This window comes from Pinus tabuliformis, chromosome 2_2 (assembly GCF_031772625.1).
Source record: "Pinus tabuliformis cultivar Carrire ecotype Pingquan chromosome 2_2, CPIR1, whole genome shotgun sequence".
In the NCBI taxonomy this organism is placed as follows: Eukaryota; Viridiplantae; Streptophyta; class Pinopsida; order Pinales; family Pinaceae; genus Pinus; species Pinus tabuliformis.
In genome coordinates, this window is record NC_142300.1 from 782,378,486 (window position 1) to 782,393,796 (window position 15,311).

The window sequence follows — 15,311 nt, forward strand, 5'->3', positions numbered from 1 at the left end:
GCAATACATGTAGACGCTAGGGAGTGTCCAAAAGGATCTGCATGAATTGCAGATCCAAATAGGAAGGCTTCAAGTGAGTGTAGGGAAAGCGAGAGGGGTACAAGCAAGCTTGGTGAAAGAGAGTGAGATGGTATTGGAAATGGAAAGGACTTTGGACCTTAGAGTCATCTCCTTACCAAAAGGATCAGTCTGTGCAGAAAGAGAGGAAGATTGCACCCTGTTGAGCATGATCAATGACATAGGGGTGAAATTAGCCACGCTACCACTTCAGACTCTCCATGTGTTACATCAAGGGGTATCGAACAAGCTTAGAATCAGAGAGAAGCGTGCACTTTCGTTAATCAGCGAGGTTAAGGTAAAAAAGGAACATATATTCACTGAGAAGGCTCAAGCTCTGAAAGAAAAGGAAGAGCTAGAAGCACAAAGTTAGAGCCTCAAAACATCAATAACACAAGCATACAATTCAATCCCAGAGTTACATATATTGGAAGATGTCTCACCTACAACGAAGATCAAAAATTTGGCTTCTGCAATTCCAGATGAAGATAGAAGAAATACAGCTGAAGCTACATCCGACTCTGCTAGAGGTTAGGGAGTAGCATGATGCAGCCATTAAGGAGCATATGAATGCTCTGGAGGTTGTAGTTAAAGGATGTGACTTTCTCTTTAACCATGCCATGGAATTATGGGACACTTTGCAAGAGGACCTAAACTTGCAGAGGTTGAGCACAGAAATCAGAGAGGCCCAGAAGAAGTATGATGAGATTAGGGTGACTGTGCACACATTAGCATCAGTCTAGTGCTTTGCGTGCCTACAGGAAGGAAAGTAGATACAAGCACAAGTGCAGGAATTGTATAAAAAAGAATCAGTGTGAAAGGCTCAGCTTCAACCTTGGACAGAAGAGGCTAGCCATATTTCTCATACCATTTAGGAAAAGCTAAAATTTCTACAACAAACTCATAGGACCATGTAGCTTGTGGTATAGGGACCAACTACAGAAAATTTGGTCGAAGAGGTGAATAAGGTTGTAATATAAAGTACCACACAGCTGAATGCATTTAAGCAACAGTTTAGTGATCTCCACCACAAATTCGAGAAGCTAACTGAGTGACTCGAGGGTGAGTCACCATATCTGTGTTGGGGGGCCATTGGGAAAGGGTCCTTGGGGTCAATTTTGGGTTAGTTTAATAAATTTTTGAGTAGAATGTTGTAAACAATGTAAAGTCTCAGCAAAATGTGGAAGCGGAGTGCGCAACTAAGTAGGAGTCATAGGGGCTTTAACCCCTTGTACGGGTAAGTGATAGGTCAGTTTTGAGACTCACCCATAGGCCGCGGGCCATGGTATTGTATTAGAAAGGCTATAAATATTTGAGTCATAGTGAGTCTAGATATTGAACTTTTGATGAAGAAAAAGTGTAAGGGAAAGAGCTAAGGCAGGAAAGCCCTATTTTCCTAGACTTAGGCAAAAGGGGAAGGCTCCTGCAACTGAGTGTGCAGAGACCTTGACAAGTCCGCAGCTGAGTGCACAGGCCCCTGCAGCTAGGTGTGCAGTGTGGAAGAGTCTATAAATTGAATGCTAAATATAATAAAGACTACTTTGGATGAAAACTATTGCATCTATGCTTTGTTCTTAATCCTATTTAATTTTATGAATTGTTGCTTAATGATATGTTTTCTATGAAATAAGGTGTATCTTCTGCGCGAATCTGTTGAATCTTTAATATCTATGCATAAAATGAGTAATGAATTGTTTTCACGAAGGTAGTAACTAAGTCTGTACGATCTCTGGTCGAATCGGGTAGATTTATGTGAAGGCAAATCTAGGAATATTACTTATTAAGTGAAAGTTATAAGTCTTCTTCTTTTAGGTCTTAAAAGGCTAGTCGTAGACCTTCGTGAAGGCCTGAGAGACATTTCTATAGAGTTGAAGTAGTGAACCATAGGAAAGTATAGATCTACACAAAGGAAGATCTGAGGTACAAGGGCTTTAGATTACATATCACATGGTCTCTAGATGTAGAAACCTAGTTCTAGCATCCCTCAATATTGCTTCGGGTGAGACTGCAGCCTACGTTATGCAGGTTGTTGCCGAAAGGGCCAGCAGTTAGGGTTTTGTTGGTTGGCGCGAATAACTCTGAACCTGGGGTAGGGCCCCTTAAGCCAACAATGGACGAGGCTTGTGTACATGCATAATACCTGAGAACATAGGCCTCGAAAGAGTGCAATCAAGTGAATCGAAGCAGGAGGAGAAAAAGGGAGCTTGTAAGGACGTGAAGAAGAAGAAAAACGAGGGAAAAGATAAAAATCCAACAGCCACAACACACCACAAAGACCCTAGCAACCACTGCAACATTGATGGTCATACAGAGGAGAAGTGTTGGAAGTTGCATCTAGAGCTAAGACCAAAGAATAAGAAGAAGAATGGCATGGCCATTGATTTAACAAACCAAGTTGAAAGCATCTCGAATGTGGATGAGAAGATAGTTTATACATCAGTGTAGAAGGAGGTGAATCTGAGTAGACTTCAGCAACATAAAGAGAAAGAAATGACCAAACTCTTCCATATAAAGATACAGGTCAAGAAGACAAAGATTGATCTTATGTTTGACTTAGGATCACATTTGAATCTCATTGTAGCAGTGTTGGTCAAGAAGTTGGGGTTGGAATTTCATGACCATCCAAACCCATATCCATTGGGATGGGTAAATAGGGATGCAGAGTTGAAGGTAACAAAATAGTGAAAAAATAGATTTTCTATTAGTGTTGATTTTATTGATGAAGTAGATCTGGATGTGGTTTCTCTTGATGTATGTAGAGTCGTGTTTGGGAGTCCATACATGTACATGCAGGATGAAATATTCATGACGAGAGATAACTAGTACTAGCTCATCAAGGATGGAAAATAGTTCAGCATCAACACGCACAAAGGAAAGTCAAGAATTTAACTCATGCCAACCAAGCCAAGAAATTGATCAGTTCCAGCAAGAAGTATGTTTTACTATTTTTAAGACATATTCAGTCTGAAGAGGAGTCAATAAGAGGCAAGGCATCCCTAGAGGGGTGTACTAAGAAATAGAAAAAACAATTGGAGGATTTGTTACATGCATACAAGGATGTGTTCTGAGAGTCTAAAGGGTTACCACCTAAGACAGTAGTGGAGCATGAGATCCAACTATTGTCAGACTCCCGATTGCCAAATATTGGGCTATACAAGCAGTCTGTTATAGAAGCAAGTGAGGTGAAGAAACATTTATAGTAGCTGCTAGAACATGGTGTCATTCGACCGAGTACATCACCATGTGGATCACCCATCATCATTGTTCCAAATAAGGATGGGACTTGGTGGATGTGTGTATATTACAGGGTGTTGAATAAAATTGTGCTCAAGAACATATACCTCCTGCTTAGGATAGACGATCTACTAGATTAGTTCCAACAAGCAAAGTATTTCACCAAGATGGACTTGAAGTATAGATATCATCGGGTTTGAGTCAAAGAAGAAGATACATGGAAGACCACCTTCAAAACTAGGCAAGGTTTGTATGAGTGGTTAATTATGCCATTTGGCCTATGTAATGCACCAACTACATTTATTAGATTAATGAATGATATATTGCACCCTTTTATAGAGTCATTTGTTATTTTCTATCTGGATGATATACTAGTATATAGTGCTACCTAGGAGGAGCATATTTCACTTTTGACGCAGGTGTTGGAAACATTGAAGAAGCACCCTCTGCTAGCAAATATCAAGAAGTATAAGTTTGCTCAACAACCTTTGGTGTATCTGGGATATGTGATCAATGGAGGAGATTTGAATATATATCTTTCCAAGATGGAGGCCATCATGAAATGGTTGGTGCCTACTAATTTTTTTGAGGTCAAGATTTTCATTGGGGAAACACAGTTCCTGAGGAAATTCATAGCCTCATTTTCAGCAGTAGCAATGCTACTCCACACCATAACAGCAAGTGGCAAGAGTTTCCAGTGGGGAAAAGATCAACATAAGGCTTTCAAGGAGCTAAAGAAGAAGATCATTCAAGCACTAGCTCTGGCATTACCAAACTTGCATTGACCCTTTGAAGTGGAGATAGATGCGAGTGGGTATGCTATGGGAATTGTCTTGATGCAAGGAAGAAGGCCCGTTTTCTACCATTCTGAGGTATTTCATGGGGCAATTCTTAACTACTCTACCTATGATAAGGAGCTTTATGTCATGGTGCAAGTTGTGAAGAAGTGGAAGCACTATTTGATGGGAAAGGAGACAGTAATCCACACAGATCACTAGCCATTACAGTACTTGTAAGCCCAGAGTAAGCTACAACATACTAGGAATTACCAGTGGATAGGGGTTTTACAGTAGTTTCATTTGGTGATCAAGTATAAGAAGGGAAGAATAGAAAGGCATATTCAGAAGATGAGGACTTCAAGAAGGTGTATCAGCAGTTACACAGTTAGAGTCATGTGCATAATGGCGACAACACCATTGACTACCATCTCCAGGATGGGTTACTCTACAGGTTTGATAAGTTATGTGTTCCTAAAGGTGAGCATTTGTAGTTGATTAGAGAGGCTTACACCTCCAAGCTTGCACGACACTTTGGTGTAGGGAAGATCGTGGCTAACTTGTAGATGTATGTGTATTGGCTAAAGATGGAAGAGCAGATAGCTAGGTTCATAAGAGGTTGCATGATTTGTTGTATCAACAAGCCTAGCAACAGGAAACAGGGGTTGTATCATCCCTTACATGTACCTACTCGTCCTTGGGAAATAATTTCCATGGACTTTGGGGGAGGTTTACCAACAACCGAGAAGGTACATGACTACCTGTTTGTGGTAGTTGAGAGGTTCAGCAAGATGTGTGTTTTGATGCCCTGTAAAAACCCCATCAACAGGAAAGAATCATAAAACTTGTTCTTTGGACAGATCTGGGTCCACTTTGGGATACCAAGAAGCATCATTTCAGATAGGGAAACAAGTTTTCTCAATGCATTCTGGACTAAATTATGGGAGAATATGGAAATAAAGTTGAATAGTTCTACAACATTCTATCGAGGGACATATGGGAAGACAGAAGTAGTCAAAAGGACTTTGGTATAGCTCTTGAGGGGATACAACCAAAAGCATCTAAATATCTAGGATGAAAATTTGGTATATATAAAACATTCTTATAATAGATTCAGTCCACACTTCTACAGGAAAAGTCCCCATTTGAGACTTGTTTTAGATATTTTCCACATTCACCTTTAGATATTACATATGAGCAGCAAGGAGGAGTGAGGGAATATCTTACGGTAGATGCCTTGAGGGATGAAAATTTTATAGAGAAGATCAGGCATATCCATATAGAGGTACAAGAAACACTGCAGAAGTCACAAGAGAAGTATAAGGTTAAGCATGATCAGCACATAACAGAGAAATCATTCAAGGTTGGAGATGGAGTATGGTTACAGTTGAACACGGAGAGGTTGCAGGGGTCTAGAAAGAAAATCAAGGCTCTAAGGTATGGTCCCTTTGAGATATTGGAAAAGGTGGGTGATAATTCCTATCGAATCATTTACACCATATGTGTGCATTTACTTAGTTGTGAATGTAGAGAATTTGAAACTCTATGAGCCTTCCATGCTAGATCAGGAAGAGGAAGAGGAATAGGTCCTACCTTCTATGGATGATTTGGCACCAGACGTTCAATTCATGTTGATAGAAGATATAGTTTTGCAAACGAGGTCCAGAACTACAAGACAATGGCAACATGACCTTTAGCAGATTGGGTTTAAGAGACAACTTCCAGGAAAAGTTAAATGGTACACCAGAGAGAAGGTGGAGGAAATATTTCCTCACCTCATTCAGTAAAATATTTTGGGGACTTAAAGCCTCCCAAAATGGGGAGGTGTGATCTGAATTGGATCATTATATTGTTTTTCATCCATCTTAACGTATTTGGAGTGGAAAAAGAGGAGGAATCAGCTCATGGGACCATTTCTACCGGTGATACCCAATTTGGCGAAACGGGGTATGAAACCTTCCAAGAGCATTTTAAGGCATCAAATGATGATTTATTGGGGTAAAAATTTGTTTCTTTAGTGCCACTCCTTTTCATATTATTATACACACAGACACCTTTCCAACGGTGCAAGACATGCGTCAATCGGAGTCCGTATGCAAAATTTATTCCACTCAGAAGTTGACCTTCCTATTTTCACACCTATAGTTCGGGAGGATGTCGTGTCATCCCCCATTATTCATGGAAAATGGTATAGCCACATGTTTGTGATGTAAAAGACTCTAGAATAGTCTATTTTGTAACTCTAGTTAAGAGTTGATGTAGTCTAACTTAACCACTAGTAGGCTATCAGGATGTGTTATAACCAAGCCACTAGGAGGAAGAGCCATTCCATTCTTTTGAGAGAATTTTGTTCCAGATCTAAGCAAATATATTCAGGAGAGATAGGAGGTAGAGCACACATAGAGGATTTGTGCATTGTAGCAACCCATGGGCCACAAGCATTACTTCTTTGTACCTGCAATCATATTTCCATACAAAGGAAGAGAGTGAAGCGGCCTCACCTTCCACTTGGGTTTTCTCTTGAAAGGGTTTCCCAGAGAGCACTTCTTGTGTCTTGTGTGTGTGTGCGCTTACTTTTTCATTCTCTACTTTTCTGCATAATTTCCATTCGCATGCATGCACTAATTATAGTTAAATCCACAAATCTTAAAGTTTAATAAACAGTAATAGTGTAGAATTTTTCAGAGTTTTAATATAATATTATTAGATTTGTTGTGATGAACTATCCAATGGAATATCCACGACAGTTTACGGATCACTCAACACCTTCTAATGATGCTCCAACCTTTGTTTCAACTTCAGTAACTATTGATTCTCTTTAAAGAATATCAATAAGAACCTTTCTATTTGTACTTATTAGCCTCCTTTCTTATTTCACACTTATCAAGAGGGGTTTTGATTTACTTTTGTGAGAATAAAAAATGAAAGTACGCCCTTCCGTTACAAGGTATTAATGGTTATCCTTTTGTATGAAGGAATCATCTAGCATGTACATGTATTCAGTCCCAAGTATCACCTAGCATACATCAAGTGGTCTTACATCCAAAACTATGTTGTTACTATCATTTGTGTTAATAAAAAATCTAGGCTTTTACTACTTTGCGACTCTCAATTCCATATCTTAAATTACTCATCAAAAAATATAAGCTCAATGATGGTCTTGCACTTCCAATCCAAGATTTTATATTAGTTGGGTTGATACTAAATTTGATTGCAAACTAAGATTGAAAATGCAATTTAAAATGTTCATATTCTTTAATTGAATTTTTACATTGAAAAATTTGGACATCTCCCTTTCCTCCTAAATACTAAAAGTATTCAAGATCACCTCTTTATGGGGGGGTTTATAGTCTATTATACTATCAACATCATAAATCCTCTCAATTGTGTTTCTAACATTAGTCGCTAATAAGGTCTTCTTTTTCTTTTGCTTGCGGTACTTCGAGAAAAAACCGTGGACGCAATTTCTAACATTTTTCCTTTGTATGTTAGTCAACAACATAGTTTTTATAATGTAGTTTATAATCTAGGTTTTATTAGGTGGCATGTACCATCTTCTTCCTTTTATTCTTCTTCCAAAAAGTTTGTTTGAATCCATTTGTTACACTCCATTTGAACATGAGTCTTGTTGGTGGTATTTAGTTCGAAGAACATCACTCGTCTTCAAATGTGACAATGTAAGCCTCTAAAATTTTTAATAAACACTTATAAGTGCTTGAGTGAATTCCCAATTGAATTTTTTCCTTGCAAAAGTAAAACCTACACATTTTTTCCTTACCTTACATTAGAATAGTTCTAACTTATCCTTTGTTATTCCTCATACGAAATTAGGGAGAACCATGACTTAATAAGGTTTTTGAACATGTTAGAATCAATATTTGATGGTTCAAATTCAAGTCTTTGAGTGGAAACATCACTCTCCCACCATGCCAAAGCATTACCTTCCATATTTAAACATGAAAAATAAATTATCTTTTCTCCACTCACTCCATGCACATTGAAATAGACTTATAATTCTTGTAACCATTGATTTAATCTAAGGGCATCAATCTCACCTACATATGGTCGAATGAGTATCTTCACCTCCACTTTGAATGATGCGTAATTTTTATTCCACTCTTCCTTCTTCAACTTTTATTTTTCTAGTTTATGTTTCATCTCATTTTCACCTTCTTCTTCTTTAGACCTTGACTCATGATGTAGCATATTTTATTTTATCTTGGGTACCATTGGAGTGAGCAAGGTGGTGATATTCTTGTTCATAATGGACATGCTTATCGCCACAAGAGATATATTTAGAGACATTGAGTCATATGATCTCCAGATTTCGTACTATGGCTCAGTCTCATTGTCTTCTTAATTCTTTCCTTTCATGGGATCTTGAGATGGCTTCTTCCTTGTGCTTCCTTCCAATATTGGACTCTTTTAAGAGAACATATTAGTGTTCTCACAACTGCTTCAACCTTGTAAGTGGTTAACTTAGAATGATACATTTTTCCCTTCAAGGAAAACCACTTTGTACCAATATGTTCCTTAAATTCTAGCAAGTATCCAACTATGCAACCCATCATGGTGATTCCTTGAATAAATTATATTTTTGTTAGATAACACTAGTGAATGTGCTTCTACTATCTTGTGGAAAAAGAATGGTATGAATTTTAAATGCACATTCAATCAAAAGCAAATCAACACATTAAAACACCTCCACTTTGAATGATGCATAATTTTTATTGCACTCTTCCTTCTTCAACTTTTATTTTTCTAGTTTATGTTTCATCTCATTTTCACCTTCTTCTTTTTTAGACCTTGACTCATGATGTAGCATATTTTCTTTTATCTTGGGTACCATTGGAGTGAGCAAGGTGGTGATATTCTTGTTCATATTGGACATGCTTATGGCCACAAGAGATATATTTAGAGACATTGAGTCATTTGATCTCCAGATTTCGTACTATGGCTCAGTCTCATTGTCTTCTTAATTCTTTCCTTTCATGGGATCTTGAGATGGCTTCTTCCTTGTGCTTCCTTCCAATATTGGACTCTTCTAAGAGAACATATTAGTGTTCTCACAACTGCTTCAACCTTGTAAGTGGTTAACTTAGAATGATACATTTTTCCCTTCAAGGAAAACCACTTTGTACCAATATGTTCCTTAAATTCTAGCATGTATCCTACTATGCAACCCATCATGGTGATTCCTTGAATAAATTATATTTTTGTTAGATAACACTAGTGAATGTGCTTCTACTATCTTGTGGAAAAAGAATGGTATGAATTTTAAATGCACATTCAATCAAAAGCAAATCAACACATTAAATTACCCTAGAGAAAACCACCTGAAGAAATCTTTTAGCAATGGAATGGTTTCAAATGTGTTTATTGATCCTTTTAATAGAAGGGAAATACATATTACAGTGGCTTTAATGAGAAGAGAATATCATGCAAAGGACTTTGAAGTATTGCAACATGTGTTTCTTTTAACTCATTTTGAAATTTTCAAACAAGAAAGAGATAAAAGACTTAAAACTAGCTACATTTGGCCCTTTGGGCTCTATCTCTAACTGTTATCAAATTCATTAGAAACAAAGCTAGGCTAAAAAACTCCAATGTCTAACATATTATCTTTCCACACAAAATCACCAAATTGTAACTCTCATTCTCTATCTATTAAAAAGAAATTTAAAAATTTGGTTATGTTATTTGAATCCCCTTATAGGCTCTTCAATACCAATATATTTAAACTTTCCCATTACAAAAGTTTCATTAACCAACCACATGTATAATGGTCCAGTGTCCCATTAAATATTAGCACATTTTAAAATAGTCAAATCAAATTAAATCATTTTTCCCGAATAAAATGTTATTTCCATTATATTATTTCTACATAATTACATTTATAGTTATGAACATGAGTGCATCATTTCAAATAAAATTACTATAGGAATTGAGAATTGCAAAGACCATCAATTTTATGCTTACTCGTACAATCAATATTTTAACAAATTCACATGTGAACAAACAACATACACCTTGTAATAATGTAAAATGTAATATATATATATATATATATATATATATATGTTTGCGCATGAAGAGCAATTATGAAAGCCACCCACATTGGATTTATAGGAAGGGAAGACATGGTAGACAAATATTATGCACAGGGGATATATATATATATTATTGGATTTAAATATTTTTAAATTTAACTATGTACACCTTATTACAATGTTATAAGGTGTAGGAAAGGTGGGTATGAAAGTTATTCATATTGATTTTTATGAAGGGAAGATATGGTAGACCAATAATATGCATATTGGGATATACATATTATTGGATTTAAATGTTTTTAGATTTACGTGATTAGAGGCTTTCATAGTGATTTATACTGTGGAGATCGTTGTTCATTATCACTTGCTGGCACCTATGGAATTGGCGGAATGCGCATATCTTCCAAGATTCTAAGGAGCCTCTCCAGGCTATTCTACAGCGTATTCTGGCTTGCCATGACTCCTACCATTAACATCTTCTGCTAAAATATGTGATCCCATTAGTTTTGCTGTGGGTGGTGAACCTGAAGTGGTTTTGTCTTCGGAGTGTCTTCGGAGGTCACTCTTTCATCTGTTTCTGTTTCCTTTTCATAACGCAGGATGTAGCAATCATTTTTCCCTTTTTGTTTTTGGATGGGATCACCTTTTCGAACAGCCACTGTCTCTATTTTTTGTCACTGTTCCTTCATATGTGTCTTCTTTTATCAAGGTTCTTTTGTAAATGTTGATAGGTATTATCTGCTATCATGGTTTAGTCCTGCATCATTATATAGAGGCCTGGGCATCTATGACAATCAGTCTCTTCTAAATATGTATATTTTGACCTTTATATCCACTTAATATAAAGCCATGATGTTTTTTTCTCTTAAAAACATAGTGATTTATACTGTGGAGATTTCTAGAATTAAACTATGTAAATATTTTTGATTTGTCTAACATTCCGAATGGTTATTCCATAAGGACCAAAGAGCTTTATGAGTAAACCACTCTTAAGAAACTTCTTTTTAATAGAAGAAAGAGAACAAAGTGTTTGTTGGATTGAAGTTTAGAGAATAAGGATTGAAGTTTAGAGAATAAAATAAAATAAAAAATGGTAAATAAATTATTAAAAATAATTATATAGAAAATTGATGGTTGATTTAATTAATATTTAAGAAATTAGAGAAAATAAATTAAAATGATGATATAAATGATTGAAGACTTCTGCAGTGATTCATATTGTGTTGGAGATTTCTGGAATTAAACTGTGTATTTTGATCTGGGTCAAATTTGAGTAAATATGATTGAAGACTTTGACAGTGATTCATATTGTGTACTGGAGATGTGTAAAGATTTTGATCTAGGTCAAATTTGAATAAATATATTAAAATGACGATTTAAATTTGACTAAATTAAAATTAAATAATTTAAAAATATATATTAAAATTAAAATTTGACTAAATTAAAATTAAGTAATTTAAAATTATAAAATAAATTAAAATATAATTAATCATAAATTAAGGAATAATTGAAATTGTAAAATAAATATCAATTAAATTAAATTAAAATATGATTAATCCTGAATAATTGAGACCATTTTATATATATATATATATATAACAGGAAAAGACGATTTTACGATTTGTCCTACTCCATTTGATATTCTACCTTTCGAGTCTACCCTGTTTATCCACACTGAAATTACATATTAATACTTCTGCAATAACAGCACAATCCCCTCCGCCATGACAGTCCAAACCTTCGCATTTGGATCACTATCTTTGAAACCCATAAAAAGCAAAAGGCCATCCAACAGATCCGTCGAAATTTCGTTTTTTCTTTAACTTTGAGGCTACACCATGCTCCATCAACCTCAGTTTCTGCTCCACAGTTGCCTTCAGACCTTTTAGTTGTCCACATAAAAAACAAAAAGGCCATCGTTTAACAGTCTCTTTTATCTGACAAAATTATATTGTAATGCTCGTGACCAGGACGCAGATACTGTGGCGATGTTGATTTTCACATGATCCAACATGGTCCAGCTGTTATTTTAAGATATCTCGCAGACAATAGATGGCCCATTTATGGCCCGTGACCTCGAAGCATGTTGGCAGATGAAGATGTCCTATTTAACATTGATGAAAACAACAGTCGCATAGCATAAACTGTGGCAGGGGACATTGCCGTGGTATTTTGGTGCAGGTTGTTTTTTCCGATGTAATATTTAAATGCTATTACATAATCCTCAACCAATGATCTAGGTGTTCTAGTGTCATTATAATGCCAATATAACGCCAAGAGTATACTTAAAAGCCAAACAAAAATGATATTACTAGAGTAACCACTTTCCATTGCAATGCTTATATTCTTTTTGGATGTCCCATAAAAGTTTATCTCTATGAAGTTTTAACGTGGTTTAAACAAACTCGGGAGACTTGTTCTTGCTTTAAAAATGATAGGTTTTGAAGTGGGATGTTGCTATGGAGTTGCCAATTTGAAAAAATAATCTTTCTATTTCCCTACAATTAGATTTCTTTTCTATAATGGGGAAGAGCATATTAATTCTTTTTGCTCTCTCTTCAATATCCAATCAAATATTTTCCCTCTTCCCCAAGTACTTGAATATTATGTGTTCCATTCCTTCCAAACCATCATAACAGGAACTTGGAAATACATTCCACACTTTGTTGAGCATCAACTTCTCAAATTGTGAGGCTTTCCAATTCTCCAAAGTAATAATTACACTCTCTCATCATCTATTTATCTATTTGAAGAGTTTTATTATCACATCCTATATCATATTGGCTGTAGAACAACTATTGAATAGATGTTCCAACATTTCATCACTTGCTCCACACATGTAGCATATAGAGGGTCCCTCGAATCCTTATTTGGTGAGCTTGTCCCAAATAAGAGTTTTCCTTTTAACTAATAATCAAAGGAATGTTGAGATCTTGGAGTAAAGCTCTGCATCCAAATTTTTTTCCATAGAGGCTCCTCTTGGAAAATCATGTGCTTGGATTCAATACCATAAGCTCATTGGACTGTAAAGTTCCTACCCCACAAAGAGTCCCATTGTAATAAATCCTCATCTACATGAATATAAATTCATCGATCTTTGAGATACTCATCTAGAAATCTTTGGGCCTTGGCCAAAACAATCGTAGGCTAGCTCTTGATTAAGACCTCATATCAAAATTCTTTGCTAGCTGGGTCTTCTATCTAACTAGTAGGGGCGCATTAGTTCCTTTCCTTGGTTGACTAAAAGAGCACTTGTCTCCCTTAGATCTAGTTGCTTTACTAATTTGTCCTCCTACTACCATAGATCATCCCATAAATGTGCCAATTTTGTTGTTTTAACTTCCTCAAAACAATGGCTTTTTAGTAAGGCTTTGTTTTTCCATGCATTGGTCCATATTAATGACCTAGGATAATGTCCTCCCATTTGAACTAGGGCATTCCCATCAATATGGTTGACATATTTAATTTTCCAAATCTTGCACCCAAAGTTGTCCTTTACCTTTGACCCACCTCCACTAGATTACAAACAAGGGCTTTGCTAATGATAAGAGGATCATTCTTCCCTATGGCTTTGGCCCATTTAGGAAAGTAGAGCTTATCCCATGCCATCAAGGCCCATTTACACTCCTTGGAAGGTCCCCCATAGAGGAATCATCTTTGGAGGGATTGAATTCTTTTAATGATTTGCATTGGGGCAACCATTATTGAGAAGAGATAAGAGGATATCTACTAAAGCATAGATTTGACCAGTGTGATTTTTCCTAGGAGGGTCAGAAAGCAAAACGTCCAAGATTAAGCTTAACTTCCAATTTGGACAACAACTCTTCCCAAGAAATATTCTTAAGGCTATTTTCAAAAATAGGATCTCGTGGGTATTTAGAGGGAAGGGTTCCTTTTTGAAAACCCAAATCTCCGAAAATATGCACTTGGACTCTAACAGAAGTATTGATGAAGAAGATTAGAGATCTTCCATGATTAATTTTTGTGTCTAAGACCAACATGAAAGTGTTTAGAATTAGTTTGAAACCTTAGGCCTCTCATGAACGAGGAACCCAAGAGCATGTTGTCATCAACAAATTGTAAATGGGAGAGGGGATTAACATTGGGGCATAATTTGATACCTTTGATGAATCCTTCCAAAAATGTTGATTTGATGCTTTTGCTCCCCTTTGCTGCTAAAATAAGTAGGAAATTGGAAAGATGAACCCCTTGCCTAATGCCTTTGGGGGGTTTAAAAGTGACAAAGGGAGAACCATTTACTAGAATGGAGAAGGCGGCCAAGGAGATCATTGATCCAGGAGGATATTGGTGGCAACCCACCTATTCCACTTGAACCTCCAACATTGTTTCTTTCAGTTTTCTTAATTGTAGCACAATTTACTATTTTTTTGCAGTTTTTTGAGTCTTAAAATTTTGGAGCCATTTTGAGGCCCTAAATGACGTTTTTTGGAGAACGGGAAAACCCTCAAATAGATCTTTTTAACGAAGTATCATACATGTCAAACAAAGATCGTATGCCAAAGTTACAACCTTGGGAATTTGATGTTCCAATTTACCCCAACAGGGCCCACAGGCTTTTGGCATTTCATCTCCTAGGGTTAGGTTTTTGGATGTTTAGGGTTTTCCATTGTTTCTCAATAATAAATAGGCCTGAGCCTCATTATAACACCATTCAAAAGGCATGTAGCCACCACATATCTTCTTAAAGATAAGATACCATCATCTGAGCTAGTTTATTCTACATGTAACATTTTTCAATACTTTGTTATTAATGAATTAAAGCTCTATTTTCATTGTAGCTCTGTGTTTCTATTTATATTTGTATTTCACTTCGTTACTTCATAAATCCGGATCAATCAGATTTTCAATTCATGAGATCCAATCATGACAAATGATAAAGGTTTTCAATCTAACATAGTGTTTTGACATATCTAGCTTAAGCAACATATCAAATATTTTGTTAGTTTTCATTAAATAGATGACCTTGCGTAGCATTTATACCATCTAGGATATGTCATCCTTCCACATATCCATGTTGTTTCTATAAAATAATCTTAGACATGATAGGTTTTAGGTGATTAACAATGGTTTTGTTTAAAATCTTATAAATAACATTACATAGGGGGATGGGGCCATGCGAAGCTAGTGATGTTATCATATTAGAATCTCCCCTTACGATCCATGATTTATCAAT